The following is a 17,552-nucleotide window of genomic DNA, read 5'->3' as shown; positions in this document are numbered from 1 at the left end:
CCAGTGAATGAATTAGATTTGTTTAAGATATAGTTCAGTTGTGGGACGATAGAGAGTCTAATAGAAGGATTGGACAACCCTTAAAATTGCGTACGTTAAAACAGTTGGAGCAGCGTGTCAAAGAGGGGGTGTTGTTCGCGCCATAGGGAGTCCTACGCTAAATTTGACGAAATCGACATTCACTTGGTTTGCTGTGTGTCCGTGCTGGCGATGGTGTGATTGTTAAACGTTGTTGGTGGCCATGGACGGAGGCGTTGGTGATTCTGTTTTCGCGACATCAGGGTCTCAAGCCGACGCTGCCAGGAGGAAGTCGTCGACGGGAGCACCACATTCAGGTGAGTGCTGATTTGTAGAGTATAGAAATAGAAGCGGGCGTATAGAAAATATAGCCCATTGCTATTGTCGTACAGTGCACAGGTCGTCCTGGGAAAAGGAACTGATCCCCTTATCTGAATGTGTTTGTCATGGATGTCATGAAAAGTCATATATGAGCTCTAGATTCTACTATCTTAACCATCATTTGGTTAAATCACTTGAGTGAGTGATAGCACAAAAGAATGGGGGCGATAAATTGGTGCTTTGCCTTTGATTTTATAATACCCGGAACACGAAACGTTCGATAATATGCATGAACACACTAGCTTGATCATATTCATGACCAAACGCTTAGCCCTTGAACTATTGCAAGCTTATCTTAAAGTTTTGTCCATAAGAACGTATTTTTTTATTTGTCTTAGTTCTGACATATATACTGCTGTTAACCAAATCGTTCAAGCGACATTGTAAAAATCAAAAGAAGGGGCAACAGTAAAATTTTTTGAATGAAATGCATTAAAATTTTTCTTTTACGATTCTTACCAGCTTCGTTGATAATGTATCTTGGAGCGTAATTCCCCTGAGGATGTTAAAATTATTGAAATGCACAAAATCGTTCAGAATAACCAAATTATCCAGAGTTAAATCCGATTCAGGGAGAGGACATGTTCACCAGAAAACTAGGAAGTGATATGTAAACTTCAGTCAGGGAATTTAAAATTTTAGATATCCGCAGGACAAATGATTGTGTTATATTTTAAAAATGACACGAGACTCTCGGCTTTACACATTTATTTGCACAAGTACAACACGTCCATGCGAGTGCTCAGGCCAGGGCTCGCATACAATATGCCGCCTCCGGACAGGCTTAGCTCGTCGTCAGTTCTCCTTCCCCTCGCGCACGCTAGCGGCGCTCCTTCCGCCACATCCGTCGTCAGCCCGACGTATCCCTCCGCCGTGATACTAGCGCGAATTCAAATGCTGCTAACAATTGCATATCATCCAAAGTATTACGGTCGCAACAATGATATTTATCTTTTTTATCATTTCCACAGTTTTAAGTATCAAGAATGTTTCATGCTTTTAGGTCCATTTATTATATTGTAACTACATTTTTCGAAACATGAGATTTTAAAATCATTAATGCCCACAGGATTGATGATTCCATATAATGAAATGTAAAAACAATGCATTCATGTTTTTTTGCATGTTCATTATTTTCAAAGTTCTATCTATTGTGAAAATTACATGATTTTAAGTCGATTTAGTGTATTGTAACTAATGTTTTCGTACGTTGATATTTTAAAATTTATGGAAGTCCGCAGGATAAAGGATTGAATAAGATCAAAAGTAATGATTATTATAAAATTTTCACAACGGTTAGATCGGTGTAAATTATAAACAAGGAAAGAATTTAATTGATACATTTTCATGTGTTAAAAACGTATTTAGACATTCTCGTATAAACAGGCCTAATATTTACATTTCATCCAAAGTATACACTTCAAATCAATGAAATTTTTTGTTTGTTCATCATTTTCACAGTTCTAAATAATCGGTTAACTTCATTTTTATTAGTTGATTATGTACAATGTAATTTATTTCTCAACATCACTAATTTCATCAGCAATGACAATAACAATAAAAATTCATAACAATGGCATCATCAACAATAACAATGACAATTTCATCAATTACTTTTAATGTTAATGATTTCATATTGGCGAGAAGAAATTCTCAAAATTTTGATTTCCACATAAGTATTGATTGCATATCATCGAAAGTATTACCAGCGCTCCAGTGAAATTTATTTCCTGTTTATTATTTGCTTATTTCTAAAAGTTGTCAGCATTTCTTGTACTTGAGTCCATTCGGTTTTGTTTAAGAAGCCTTTTCGTATCTTTACATTGTCAAATTTTCAATTTTCAATACACTAGTGTTCATGAAAGTATAAATAATGACAATTTCATCAATGTCTTTTTTTTACGTTTACTACTGTATTAATTTTACGTTAATTTGACATCTCTAAATTATGTTAAACTTTCATGTTCATATGTCGGTAAAATATAGTGCTCATTCCATTTGACTTTTTCGATTCTTGATATTTTAAAATGTTCACTTTGTTAAATTAAACTTAATTTAAATTAATTAATTTTTTGTAGGATTCATTTGATTATTGTATATCATGGAAAGTATACATAGCGCTCCTAAGAAACGTTTTGCATATTTTTGATTTATACAGCTCCAATTGTGGCAAAAATTGCATGATGTTAAGCCGATTATGCATATTATAACTAAAGAACGAGTATAACCTTCGTATCAATGCATTTTGTTAATTCTTTATTATCATCATATTTATAACTGGTGTGAAAATTTCATATTCTTAAGTCGTTTCGGTAAAGTATCAATTACTATTACGTATTTTGAGAAACTCAAATTTTCAATATCTATAGGACTAACGTTTGCATTTATTACAAAGTTCATACAGGGCATTAATGCAATATTTTTCTTTTACGTGATTTGTACATTTCTAAATAATGTGTAAATTACCTTTTTACACAATTCAAAAGGATTATAGAATGTATGCCATATATAAAATATCCAAAGTGTAAACAGATCTGTATTGAAAATTTTATTTCGTTCATCAATTGCAGAGATCTTCAGAACGTCATTCTTCGTGGTATAAGTATAATTTTTTCTTACCTTCAGTAAAAAATATGAATTTTATCATTTCGCATTTTTCTTGCTACAAAATGTATTGCTGTGATACTTGCTACAAAAACTACTGTCATATTATTTTTTTTAACTTTTTTATTTCCAAAAAGTTCATTGATTTCTCCACTCCAATAAGTTGTTGTACCCATCCATTTTCCGTTAAAGTACGTTTTTCGTTCCATCCCCAAAAATTAGATTTGATTTGAAGTGTTGATCGACACTCTGCCATTTTTTTTATTGAAAATTTGTATGGAAAGAAAAATCATGCTATTGAGTCAAATTTCATGAGCAGGAAGAAAACCGCTTCCTTACGAAACATTAATAATTTATTTGTTATAAACTCGATTCAAATGCACATTCACAAAAATGCGGAATGATACTACAAAATTATTTTTTTACATCTTCGATTCTAATTCGCTTGGAGAAAAATGCAAATTGACAATATAAGCATAAAAATTATTTTAAGTAAAGTATATTACTTTATTTTGCAGGAATTCGGATTGTGTACGATTCAGAAATAAATGTACAATGTATAAATTATTTTTTGTGTGCTGTAGGAAAAATGACTAATCACTGAGACATGAAACGCACAAATGTGAATATATTTTTTGACACCATAATTTTCAGGCTTAGGAAAATATTGATAGGTGACAATGAAGAAATGCATTCCTATTCTATTATCCATGTTAAGGTAGAAAAATGCGAAATAACAATACACTAGTCGACATTCTTGTTATAAATTCGATTTTCCTTGTGCAGAAAACCATAAAAATTAAGCAGAGTGAGAGAGGTTCTTTCATAATAGAATACATTGTGCAAAATGTAAAAATAAGAAACTATAACGCACGAGCGAATACGCACTTCTTCTATAATCCGTTTTTGTGTGAAGAACGAAAAAAGCAAAATCACGTTTAAGAAATGAAAATTATTTTTGTGAATATATTATTTAATAGCACACTTAGAAAAAACCGTAATGAGGAAAAAGAAGTGAAAATTCGCATGGTATAATCCATTTTCGTATGAAGATAGAAAATAAAAATTAAAAATACAGAAATTATTGTTATTAAAAAAAATGGCGCGAAAGAAGATACGACAAAACCGAAGATAATTTACTTTCTATAACTCAATTGTAGTTTGCAGGAAAATAAATGTGACATAACAGAACAGATAAAGTGAAACATAGGTTCTGTAAAACAATTATTATGCAAAATTGGGAAACTGCGAAGAGAAAACACTTACACTAAATATTCCATTTGTGATCTTTATTTTCGCGCAAAGAAAAAAATGCGAAAGGAAAATTGAGAGGTAAAATTGTTGTTATAAGCTCCATCTTAGTTCGAATAGAAAAAGGCAGAATCACATGTTAAAAGTGAAAATTGTTTGTCACAAACTCAGACTCTGAAGGGAAAAAAATGCGAAATGACACTATATGTTAAAATTGCGAACACTTTTCGATTTAAGTGCGAAGGTAAAATATTGCAGAATTAAAATTTAAAGTAAAAATTTTGTTATAAACTCGATTTTAGTGTAATGGAAGAAAAATGCGAAACGATAATTCAAAAGTGAAAGTTCTTAATATGTACTCGAATATAGCGAGAAATTTGAACAATTATGAATGACACTTTAGAAGTCATGAACTAGAATTGTTGTCATGAACTAGATTTTTTTTAGAAAGGAAGAAAATGCGTAATGACATTTTTAAAGTAAAACATGAAAGAAAACAGTATTTAAGTACGTAGTGAGATAGATGCGAGATGACAATTTAGAAGTGGAACATCTGTTTTAAACTCGATCTTAGTGCCACTGCTGAAAAACTTGATCACCCTTTAAAAGTTAAAACTTTTTTATAAACATAATTTCACTGAAAAGGAAGATAAATAGAAACGACATTTTAGAAATTAAAATTTTGATTATAAAAACGATTTCATGCGAAGTATGAAAAATGAGATATGAAACTCTAGAAGTGAATATTGTTTTAATAAACTAGATTTCGTGCGTAAATTAAAGAAAACGAAAAATTACACTTTTGATATGAATTACTTTGTTATCAATGCGATTCAAAGTCGGAAGGAGGAAAAATGCGAAATCAATAATCAAACTGCATCAAACTACATTCTCGTTAAAAACTCCGTATTACATCGGATTAAAAAAATGAGTACTGCTACCATAGAGATGTAAATTCTCGCTTTAAATATTAAATTTGATTTTAGTGCGAAGAATGAGAATTATGAAGAGACACTGCAAAGGATAGTTCAAGTGATATTTTCGATTGCAGTATGATTGAGGAGAAATGCGAAATGACACTCCAGGAGTCAAAGGTTTTGTAATAAACTTGAATTAAGTTCCAAAGAATAAAAATACGAAATAACAGCAAAAGGAGAATAATATTTTTTAAAGCTCGATTTGGGTGCCAAGCAAAAATGAGAATTGGCACTTTATAAGTGAACGAGTCAATGGGCGCTTGAATTCATCAAGCGGGTAATTAGTGGGGTGGGAACATATTTGTGTCACCTGTGTTCAAGTATTGGGTCCATAAGTTGCTAAAAAAAGCGAAAAAAAAACACTCAAAATGTCATTGAAATGGGCCGAATGGGCGAACAACTCGCTCATTCGCCCTCAACAATACTTAAGGTCGTCTTAGTTACCACGATGATATGAACGTTAGGAGAACGTTTTGAACTTAAAATTTACGTAATGGAGAGAAATTTAAATTTAATGACGGAAGTACTTGTGAAATATAGCCGATTTTCGTATTTAAGCCCTTATTCTAGGATTGCAGCACCTCCATTTTTTGTTATGAGCGTTTGAACGCACCAAACTTAATCAAATTAAAAACATCATTTTAGAAAATAAACGCACAGAGACTAATTCGGAAATGACTATCGGAATTAATATGTGAGGAAGGCTTAAACAACGAAACGAAATGATCTAAATAAATATATGAATACGTTTAAGAATTGGAGAAAGAACCAAAGAATGCTCAACTATCCCCGTAGATGCTAAATTCTATTGATAATAGCAGTTCGATATATTTTACGAAAACGCAGATTCAAAAGGTGTTGAATGGGAGCGTAGTATGGAAATATATTTCAATCTTGCAGCATGAACAATGCTATGATGAACATATTTATCATATATCTTCGGTCTCACATCAATAGTTATAAAGATACGCCAATTTGAATATTTGCTACCATAATTTTATCGAAACATCAAGTATACTGACACGTGTATTGAAAATTCGCAGTCCTATTGATTTAACTTCCACTCTTTGATCATCAACCCTAAAATTCCTGGTCAACTATGCCCTTGGATGTAAAATCCTATATGTTAAAGCAATTCGATATATTTGAAGAAAGAGCATATTCGATATATATCGAAGGTGAGACTACATACAAAACATATTTCCATTGAGCATTGTGAGGAGTACCAAGATGTACACATTCGCCAAATTTCATTGGTTCAACGGATATACTATTCAAGTTATGCCGATTTGCGTATTTGCTATACTTATCGAATCGATATTTCGATTATACGGACATGTGTACTGTAAAACACGCAATGCTATTGGTTTAAATTTCAGTCTATGGGTATCTACTATATAATTCCTGGTCAATTATGTCCTTGGATGAAAAATCATATGTGTTATAGCAATTCGATATATTTTACGAAAAACTAGATTCGATATATATCGAACGTGAGACAATATACAAAACATATCTCCAATGCGCATTGTGAGGAATACCATGATGTACCCATTCACCAAATTTCATTGGTCCAACGTAAACACTTATCAAGTTATGCCAATTTACTATAAAAATCGAATCGTACTTTCGACTATACTGACACCTGCATTGAAAAATTCGCAGTCCTATTGGTATCCCTTCCATTTCATGGTCACTCCCTTATCCCTGCCTTCTCAACTATCCCCATTCCAAAGTTCACCTATGTTCTTATATTGGTGACGTAGATAGCCGATGCGTGACTTTTTTACGGGGACCTATTACAAAAAGATATAAATTCACATTGATATATCTTTATTACGAAACGTCACTCATCTAAATAATTTATGCGTGCGCATAATTCATTCCTTTCCTAACATTTTCTTAAAATTTTTATATCCGTAACTATGTAAATAGGTCTGAAAAAGGGCTCCATCGAATGCAAACGTGTATCGATCATATCTTCGACTCTAATCAATCGATTCGCTTGATTTGACTTTTGTCGGATGAAACACATTAGCAGGAGTATTGTGTATGATTTTCAAGTTCAAAACTTGATTAACAAAAATTTTATTAGCGATTAAAGCGTAACTAAGGAGATTAGTATCGATGTAACTCGTACCTGAATCGATCGAGCAGAATGGCCATCATTGCAAAAGTTGAATATTTTAATAATATTATTACCCTGAAAATTTCATTCATCTAGCTGAAACAGTTGCTAAGATATTCAAGATTGTATGCTCCACAAAAAGATGGCGACAATGATTTTTCGCGTGCAGGATAATTTTCGGAATTTAATTATTAATTAACCAAGAGGGTAACGGGGAAAGTAAGCCGAAACGTTAGGGTGCACCCTAAACGGTTTTTCATGGAGATTCCAAATTTTCATATGGCACATGTCTCAACGCCGAAGTCCGAGTTTGAAAATTCGCCCTTCACGACAATGTAAAATCGAAATCGTTTATTCCTCGGAATTGTTTCGACGTACGAAAATTCCAAGATAGCCAAAAAATCAACCAAAAAATCCTACACCTTATATATCAAGGAATTTGTCCTACAATTATTGCAAGTTGGTCAAAAATATTCCTAAAGTTTTCCCATAAGAAAAGCATTGAAAGCGTTCAAACAATAATAAAAAATACTAAATATCAATTCGTCGCTATATAACCACATCAAAAAATTGACCACAAAATCTAGTTATTGTTCATTGAATATCATGTTCCTTGGACGTTTAAAAGTACAAAATAAAAGCGAAAAAGTTTTAGTCCCATAAGGCTCCCATGTTAATTCAAGTCGATATATCTCGAAAACTAATAGACTTTTTCAAGTTTTCAGATTTTTTCTCCCGATGAATTTGTTTTTTACTTTTACGTCCAATAAGCCAAATACCCCAACCTATCACAGTTTGGGCTGCGAATTGTGATGAATCAGTCCTCAGTGAGTGAAATTGCAGCCTTATTGATGCGTATATTTTAATATTATTGTTGCAAACATAATTTTATGCGAGGAAAAAATGTTTTGCTTTAAAAGTAAATAAAATTATAAATAAACTATTTAGTGCGTTAACCTACATTGTGAAATCAAACATTAAAAATAAAAATTAACGTTAAGAAGACAATCTTGGTTCAAAGGAAAAAAATAGGGAAATATTATTATTACCACAATACTCCAGCTTTTGATAGATTTAAATCGAATTAAAATCGATTTTGGTGCGATACAAAAAAATGCAAACTGTCACTACAGAATTGAATTTTATAGCTAAAAGCACGATTTCAGTGCGAGATAAAAAAATTCAAAATGATACTCTAGAATTTAAATTTCATGCTAGAAATACGATTTGAGAGCGAGATAATAAAAATGCGAAATGACACCCAAGAATTGTATTTTATTGCAAGATACACGATTACAGTGCGTGATAAACAAAATGCAAAATGACACTCCAGAATTGAATTTTATTGTTAGAAACACGATTCCAGTCCGAGGTATGAAAAATGCAAAATGGCACTCCGGAATTGAATTTTATTGCAAGAAACACGATTTCAGTGCGTGATAAGAAAAACAAAATTACACTCCAGATTTGAATTTTTTGCTACAAGCACGATTTCAGTGCGAGAATAAAAAAATGCAAAATGACATTTAAGTACTTTATTTTCATGCTAGAAATATGATTTTAGTGCGAGGTAAGAAAAATTCGAAATTAAATTCCAGAATTGAATTTATTGCTAGAAACACGATTTCAGTGCGAGGTAAGAAAAATGCGAAATGACACTCAAGAATTGAATTTTATTGCAAGAACCTTGACATCAGTGCGAGGTATGAAAAATTCAAAATGGCACTCCAAAATTGAATTTTATTAACAGTGCGAGATAAAAAAATGCAAAATGACACTCCAAAATTGAATATTCATGCAAGAATTACTATTTCCGAGCGATAAAATAAAAATGCGAAATGACACTCAATTATTGCATTATATTGCTAGAAATACGATTTCATTACGAGGTAATCGTGTTCCAAGCAATAAAATTCTATTCTGCAGTGTAATATCGTATTTTTTTATATCGCATTGAAATCCTGTTTCTAGCAATGAAATTCAATTCTGGAGATTCATTTTGCATTTATATCTCACAGAAATCTATCTTGTAATTAAATTCAATTCTGCATTGTAATTTCGTATTTTTAATTTTGTAGTGTCATTTCGCATGTTATTTACCTAGCACTGAAATCGTTTTTCTCGCAATAAAATTCAATTCTTGAGTGTCATATCGTATTTTTTTATCTCGTCCTGAAATCGTGATTCTAGTAATAAAATTCAATCTAGCAGTGTCATTTAGCATTTCTTATATCGCAATGAAATCGTGTTTATAGCAATAAAATAAATTTCTGAAGTATCATTGTGCATTTTTCTTGTCTGATACTGAAATCTTCTTCCTATCAATTAAATTCAATTCCGGACTATCATTTTTTTCTCCTACTGAAATCGCGCATCTAGCAATAAAATTCAATTCTGGAGTGTCATACCGCATTATTTTTTATCTCGCATTGAAATGGTCATCTTGGCAATTAAATTCAATTTTGCAGTGTCATTTCGTATTTTCTTATATGGCATTGAAACCTTGTGTCTAGCAATATAATTAAACTCTGGAGTGCCATATCGTAATTTATATCTCGACATGAGTGTTTCTAAAAATAATGTAATAATTCAACTTAGATTTTTAATTTTTTCACTTTGAGTATTCTTGTTCTAAACGCTGATTCACTGCTCAAAGTGAAGAAATTAAAAATGTGATCGGGTTATGATATTATTGATGCAAATATAAATTCCCTACTGAAAGCAAAAAATTAAGAAATGAGTTGTATGCGAAAATTCTTGTTCCAACGCGAATTCAGTATTAAAGATGGATAATTTAAAAATGTGGGTTAGATACGAATATTATTTTTTAAACGCGAATTCACTATTAAAAATGAAAAAATTAAAACTATGTGTTGAAAATGAACACACTTGTTGCAATCACGAATTCGATACTCAAAGTGAAAAAATTAAAAATGTGACCTGGATACGAATATTCTTTTTGCAAACGCGAATTCACTACTCAAAATGAAAAAAATTAAAAATGTGGCTTGGATACGAATATTGTTGTTGCAAACGCGAATTCATTACCCAAAGTGAAATAATAAAAAAGATGAGTTGACTATGAATATTCTAGTTACCAACGGAAATTCACTATTTAAAGTGGAAAATTAAAAATGTGAGTTGGATACGAATATTCTTGTTGCAAAAGGGAATTCACTGCTCAAAGCGTAAAAATTAAAAATGTGACTTAGATACAAATATTCTTGTTACAAATGAAATTTCAGTACTCAAAGTGAAAAAATTGAAAAATTGCGTGGGGGATGAATATTCTTGTTGCACACGCGAATTCACTACTTAAAAGGAAAAAATTGAAAATGTGAGCTGGTTATTAATGTTATTATTATTATGTTTGAATCCCGATTTCACTCTTCAAAGTGAAGAAATTCTGACATGGATACAAAGATTTTTGTTGCAAACGCGTCATCACTACTAAAAGTGAAAAAATTATAAATGTGACTTGTTTATTTTTTTTATTATTTTTTTTGTATACTTTCTTGTTAAAAACGCGAATTCACCACTAAAAAAAATTAAGAACGTGCGTTGGACGCGCTTATTATTATTGCAAACGCGAATTCACTACTAAAAGTGAAAAAATTAAAAATTTGTGTTGGATATGAATGTGCTTGTTGAAAACGCTATTTCACCGATCAAAGGGGAAAAATGAAAAATATGCGTTGGATACGAATATTATTGTTGCAAACGCGAATTCACTACTCAAAGTGAAAAAATGAAAAATGTATGTTGAATATGAATATTCTTGTTGCAAACGCGAATTTAAAACTCAAAGGTAAAAAATTAAAAAATGTGCGTTGGATATGAATGTTCTTCATGAAATTGCAATTTCACCACTCAAAGTGAAAAAATTAAAAATGTACTTTGCATGGGATTTATCTTGTAGCAAACGCGAAATCCCTACTCACAGAGAAAAAATTAAAAAATGTGACTTGGATACGAATATTTTTGTGGCAAACAATAATTCACTTCTCAAGAAGAAATAATTAAAAATACAGTTAAATATGAATATTCTTGTTGCAAACGCAAGTTCAATACTCAGAGTGAACTAATTAAAAATGTGAATTGGATACGAATATTCTAGTTAAAAAACCCGAAATCAATACTCAAATAAAAAAAAATTATAAATATGAGTTGGATACGAATATTCTTGTTACACCGGCGAGTTAGTGTCTCTAAGTGAAAAAAATGTGAGTTAAATCTGAATGATGTGATCAAAGTGAAAAAAATTAAAAATATGACTTGGATACGGATATTCTTGTTGCTATCGCAAATTCACTATTCAAAGTGAAAAAATTAAAAATGTTATTCGGATATGAATTATCTGGTTACAAACGTGAGGTAACTAAAAGTGACCAAATTACTAATGTGAGTGGTATTAGAATATTCTCCTTACTCAATGTGAAAAAATTAATAACGTGAGTTGGATATGAATATTCTAGCTGAAATACCCAAATTCACTGCTCGATTTGAAAAAAAACTAAAAATGTGCGTTGGGTTTGAATATTCATGTTGCAAACGCGAATTCATTACCGACAGTGAAATAATTAAAAATATGATTTGGATACGAATATTCTGTAACAAACGCGAGTTCAGTACTCAAAGCGAAAAAAATACAAATATGAGTTGGATATGAATATTTACTACTACTAACGGGAATTCACGTATCAAAGTGAAAAAGACAAATATCCTTGTTGCAAATGAAAGTTCCCTACTCAAATTTAAAAAATTTCAAATATGAGTTGGAATCGAATATTCTTGTTGCACTCTCGAATACACTACTCAAAGAAAAAAATTACAAAAATGAGTTCGGAACGAATATTCCTGTTGCAAAAGCGAATTCGCTCCTCAAATTGAAAAAACTAAGAATATGAGATTTTAATGAATATTCTAGTATCAAACGTGAATTCATTACTAAAAATGAAAAAAAATATGCGTTCGTTATGAATAATCATGTGGCAAACACGAATTCACAATTAAAATTGAAAAAATTAAAAATATGAGTTTGATTTGATATGAATTTTATTGCCAGATTGCAAAATGACACTCAAGAATTTTTTTATATTTATTTTATGGCAAGAAACACGATTTCGGTGCGTAATAAACATAATGTAAAATCACACTCCAGATTAGAATTTTATTTATACAAGTACGATTTCAGTGCGTGATTAAAAATTGCAAAATGACACTCAAGAATTATTATTTATAGCAAGAAACACGATTTATTTGCGCATTAAAAAAATGCAAAAGGACACTCCAAAATTGAATATTCATACAAGAATAACGATTTCAGAGCGAAATAATAAAAATGGGATATGACATTCAAGAGATGAAGTTTATTGCAAGAAACATGATTTCAGTTAAAAAAATTCTGGAATTCAAATTCAAATCAATTCTGCAATTCATTCAAAAAAACATGCGAAATACAACTCCAGAGTTAAATTTTATTGATAGACAAACGATTTCAGTGCAAGATAAAAAAAATGCAATATGACACTCAAGAAATGAATTTTGTATTTATTTTGGGTTGGGGTCAGAAAAACGATTTTAGAGCGAGATAATATAAAATGCGATATGGCACTCAAGAATTGAATTTTATTGCAAGAAACACGATTTCAGTGCGAGATAAAACAAAATGCATAATCACATTCCAGGTTCAAATTTTATTGCTAAAAGCACGATTTCAGTGCAAGATAAAAATAAATGCAAAAACTAACTCCAGATTCGAATTTTATTGCTACAAGCACGACATCGGTGTGAGAAAAAAAATGCAAATTGACATTTAGAAATTGAATTTTTTTTTAGTGCATGATTTAAATGTGAGATTTAAAAAATGCAAAATGACACTCAAAAATTAAATTTCAATTTAAAAACACGATTTAAGTGCAAAATTAAAAAAATGCAAAATGACATTCAAGAAATTCGTTTTCATTACAGAAATACGATTTTAGAGCGAAATACTAAAAATGCGAAATGACACTCAATAAATTAAATTTTATTGCAAGAAACGCGATTTCAGTTTGTAATAAAAAAACGCAACATCACACTCCAGATTCGAATTCTGTTGCTACCAGCACGGTTTCAGTGCGAGATTAAAAAAATGCAAAATGACACTCGACAAATGAATTTTCATGCTAGAAATACGATTTCAGATCGAGATAATAAAAATGCGAAATGACACTAAAGAATTGAATTTTATTTCAAGAAACACTGTTTCAGTGCGTGAAAAAAAAATGCAAAATCACAATCCAGATTCGAATTTTATTGCTAGAAGCACGATAATAGTGCGAGATATAAAAAATGCAAAATGACACCCAAAAATTGAATTTTATTTTTAAAAACACGATTTAAGTGCAAGGTTAAAAAATGCAAAATGACACTCAAGAAATGAATTTCATTTTTAGTACATGATTTAAATGTGACATTTAAAAAATGACACTCGTCAAATGAATTTTCATGCTAGAAATACGATTTTAGAGCGAGACAATAAAAATGGGAAATGACACACAAGAATTGAATTTTATTGCAAGAAACGCGATTTCAGTGCGGGATAAAAAAATGCAAAATGAGACTCAAAAATATAATTTTATTTTTAGTACATGATTTTAGTGAGAGTATTAAAAAATGCAAAATGACACTCGACAAATGACTTTTCATGCTAGAAATACGATTTTAGAGAGAGATAATAAAAATCCGAAATGACACACAAGAATTGAATTTTATTGCAAGAATCTCGCTTTCAGTGCGTGATAAAAAGAAATGAAAAATCACATTCCAAATTCGAATTTTATTGCTACAAGCACGATTTCATTGCGAGGCAAAAAGAAATGCAAAATGACACTCGAAGATTTGAATTTTCATGCTAGAAATACGAATTTAGAGCGAGGTAATAAAAATGCGAAATGACTCTCAAGAATTGAAATTTATTGCAAGAAACACGATTTCAGTGCGAGACAAAAAAAATGTAAAATGACATTAAAAAGATGAATTTTATTTTTAGTAACTCGATTTAAGGGCAAGATTCAAAAAATGCAAAGTGACACTCAAGAAATTAATTTTCATGCTAGAAATAGGATTTTGGAGCGAGATAATAAAAATGCGAATAAACACTGAAGAATCGAATTTTATTGCAACGAACGCGATTTCAGTGCGAGATAAAAAAAAATGCAAAATGGCACTCATATTTTGAATTTTATTTTTAATAACACGAATTAAGTTCGAGATTAAAAAACTGCAAAATCACACTCAAGATTCGAATTTTATTGCCTGAAGTTGTTGAAAATGTTGTTGTTGAAAATGTTTTTGAAAATATTGTTGTTGAAAATGTTGTTGTATTTCATTTTTGTTTCCGAATAACATTCTTAATTTTTTCACTCTTCGAAGTGAAATCAGGTTTGTAGCAAGAACAGTAATCTCAAATTTATTTTTTTAATTTTTTAATTCTCTGCGGTTAAGCAACGTTTATACCTAGGATTTTCATATCAAAGCACATTTTAATTCTTTTTTCTATTATCAGTGAAACCGCGTTTATCAGAACCATCATCATTTCCACGTCACATTTTCTTTCACTCTTCGAAGTGAAATCATTCAAGGTCATTCACGGTCATTCACCTATCAAATTCATTGACCTCTCAAGGTCTTTGAAGTTTATTGACATTTAACGTCATATTGTTTTCAAGGTCATTAAGGTCAAAAGAGGTCATTGACCTTGAAAGGTCAAGGTCAATGACGGTCATTGATTTTTCAAGGTCATTCACGGTGATTGATCTTTCAAGGTCATTCACTGTCATTGATCTTTCAAGGTAATTCAAGGTCATTGATTTTTCAAGGTCATTCACGGTCTTATTGACCTTTCAAGGTCATTCACGGTCATCGACCTTTCAAGGTCATTTATGGTCATTAACATTTCAACGTCATAGAACTTTCAAGGTCATTGGAAGTCATTATTTCCAAAAAAAAAGTCATTGGCCTTTCAAGGTCATTTAAGATCAATGACCTTTCAAGGTCAATCTAGATCATTTATCTTTCAAGGTCATTCACGGTCATTGACTTTTCAAGTTCATTGATGGTCATTGACCATTCAAGGTCATTGATGGTCAACTTATTTTTTATTTTTTCAGTCTTCGCAGACCACGTTTATAGCTAGGAATATCAATGGAAATACGTATTTTTTTATTTTTTCACTCTGCGCAATAAACGGCGTTTGACACAAGTATTATCATTATCAAATCAAATTTTTAATTTTTCACTCAGCGCAGTGAAGTCGAATTCAAAGAAAGGATTTTCACATTCAAATCAAATACTTAATTTTTTCGCTCTCCGCGCTGATATTTCACTAATAACAAGGATTACAATCATGAAATTCCATTTTTTATGTTTTTTAGTCATCGCATGCATGTCATTGACCTTTCAAGGTCATTCACGGGCATTGCCTTTTCAAGGTCATTCACGGTCATTGACCTTTCAAGGTTATTGATGTTTATTGGCATTTCAAGGTCATCGAGCTTAATGTGATTTCAGATCTAGATAATAAAAATGCGAAATGGCACTCAAGAATTGAATATTATTTTAAGAAAAAAGATTTCATTTCATGATAAACCAAATGCAAAATCAAACCCCAGATTCGAATTTTATTGCTACAAGCACGATATCAGTGCAAGATAAATAGAAATACAAAATGACACTCAAAAATTGGATTTTATTTTAAGTAACTCGATTTAAGTGCGATATTCCAAAAATGAAAAATGACACTCTACCAATGAGTTATCATGCTTGAAATACGATTTTGAGCGAGACAATAAAAATGCGAAATGACACTCAAGAATTGAATTTTATTGCAAGAAATACAATTTCAGTACGTGATAAGCAAAATGCAAAATAGAGCTACAGATTCGAACTTTAGTGCTACAAGCACGATTTCAGTGGAAAATTTAAAAAAATGCAAAATGACACTCAAATATTGAATTTTACTTTTAATAACACGATTTAAATACGAGATTAAAAAACTGCAAAATGACACAAAAGAAACCAATTTTCATGCTCGATATACGATTTCATATCGAGATAATAAAAATAGACACAATATTTCAGTTCGTGATAAAAAAATGCAAGAACACACCCCAGATTCGAATTTTATTGCTACAAGCACGATTTCAGTGCAAGATAAATAGAAATACAAAATGACACTCAAAAATTGAATTTTATTGCGAGAAACACGATTCCAGTTCGTGATAAAAAAGTGCAAGCACACCCCAGATTCAAATTTTATATCTACAAGCACGATTTCAGTGCAATATAAATAGGAATACAAAATGAATATCAAAAATTGAATTTTATTGCAAGAAACACGATTTTAGTTCGTGATAAAAAAATGCAAAAACACACCCCAGATTCGAATTTTATTACTACAAGCACGATTTCAGTGCAAGATAAATAGAAATACAAAATGAATCTCAAAAATTGAATTTTATTGCAAGAAACATGATTTCAGATCGTGATAAAAAAATGCAAGAACACACCCCAGATTCGAATTTTATTGCTATAAGCACGATTTCAGTGCAAGATAAATAGAAATACAAAATGAATCTCAAAAATTGAATTTTATTGCAAGAAACACGATTTCAGTTCGTGATAAAAAAATGTGCAAGAACACACCCCAGATTCGAATTTTATTGCTACAAGCACGATTTCAGTGCAAGATAAATAGAAATACAAAATGACACTCAAAAATTGAATTTTATTGCGAGAAACACGAATTCAGTTCGTGATAAAAAAAATGCAAGAACACACCCCCGATTCGAATTTTATTGCTACAAGCACGATTTCAGTGCAAGATAAATAGAAATACAAAATGACACTCAAAAATTGAATTTTATTTTTGGTTTCACGATTTAAGTTAAAGATTTAAAAAATGCAAAATTAAACTCCGGAATTTTATTTCACTGCAAGATAGACGATTTGAGTGCGAAATAAAAAAATTCAAAATGACGCCACTAGAATTAAATTTTTTTGCTAGAAGCACGATTTCAGTGCGCGATTAATAAAATGCAAAATGACACACAAAAATTGAATTTTGAAGCAAAGAATACGATTCCAGTATGAGTTATGAAAAATGTGAAATGACATTTTAATATTGAATTTCATTGATAGATACACGAATT

The sequence above is a fragment of the Ischnura elegans genome, chromosome 6 (assembly GCF_921293095.1).
Source record: "Ischnura elegans chromosome 6, ioIscEleg1.1, whole genome shotgun sequence".
Lineage (NCBI taxonomy): Eukaryota > Metazoa > Arthropoda > Insecta > Odonata > Coenagrionidae > Ischnura > Ischnura elegans.
This window is presented reverse-complemented; position numbering follows the sequence as displayed.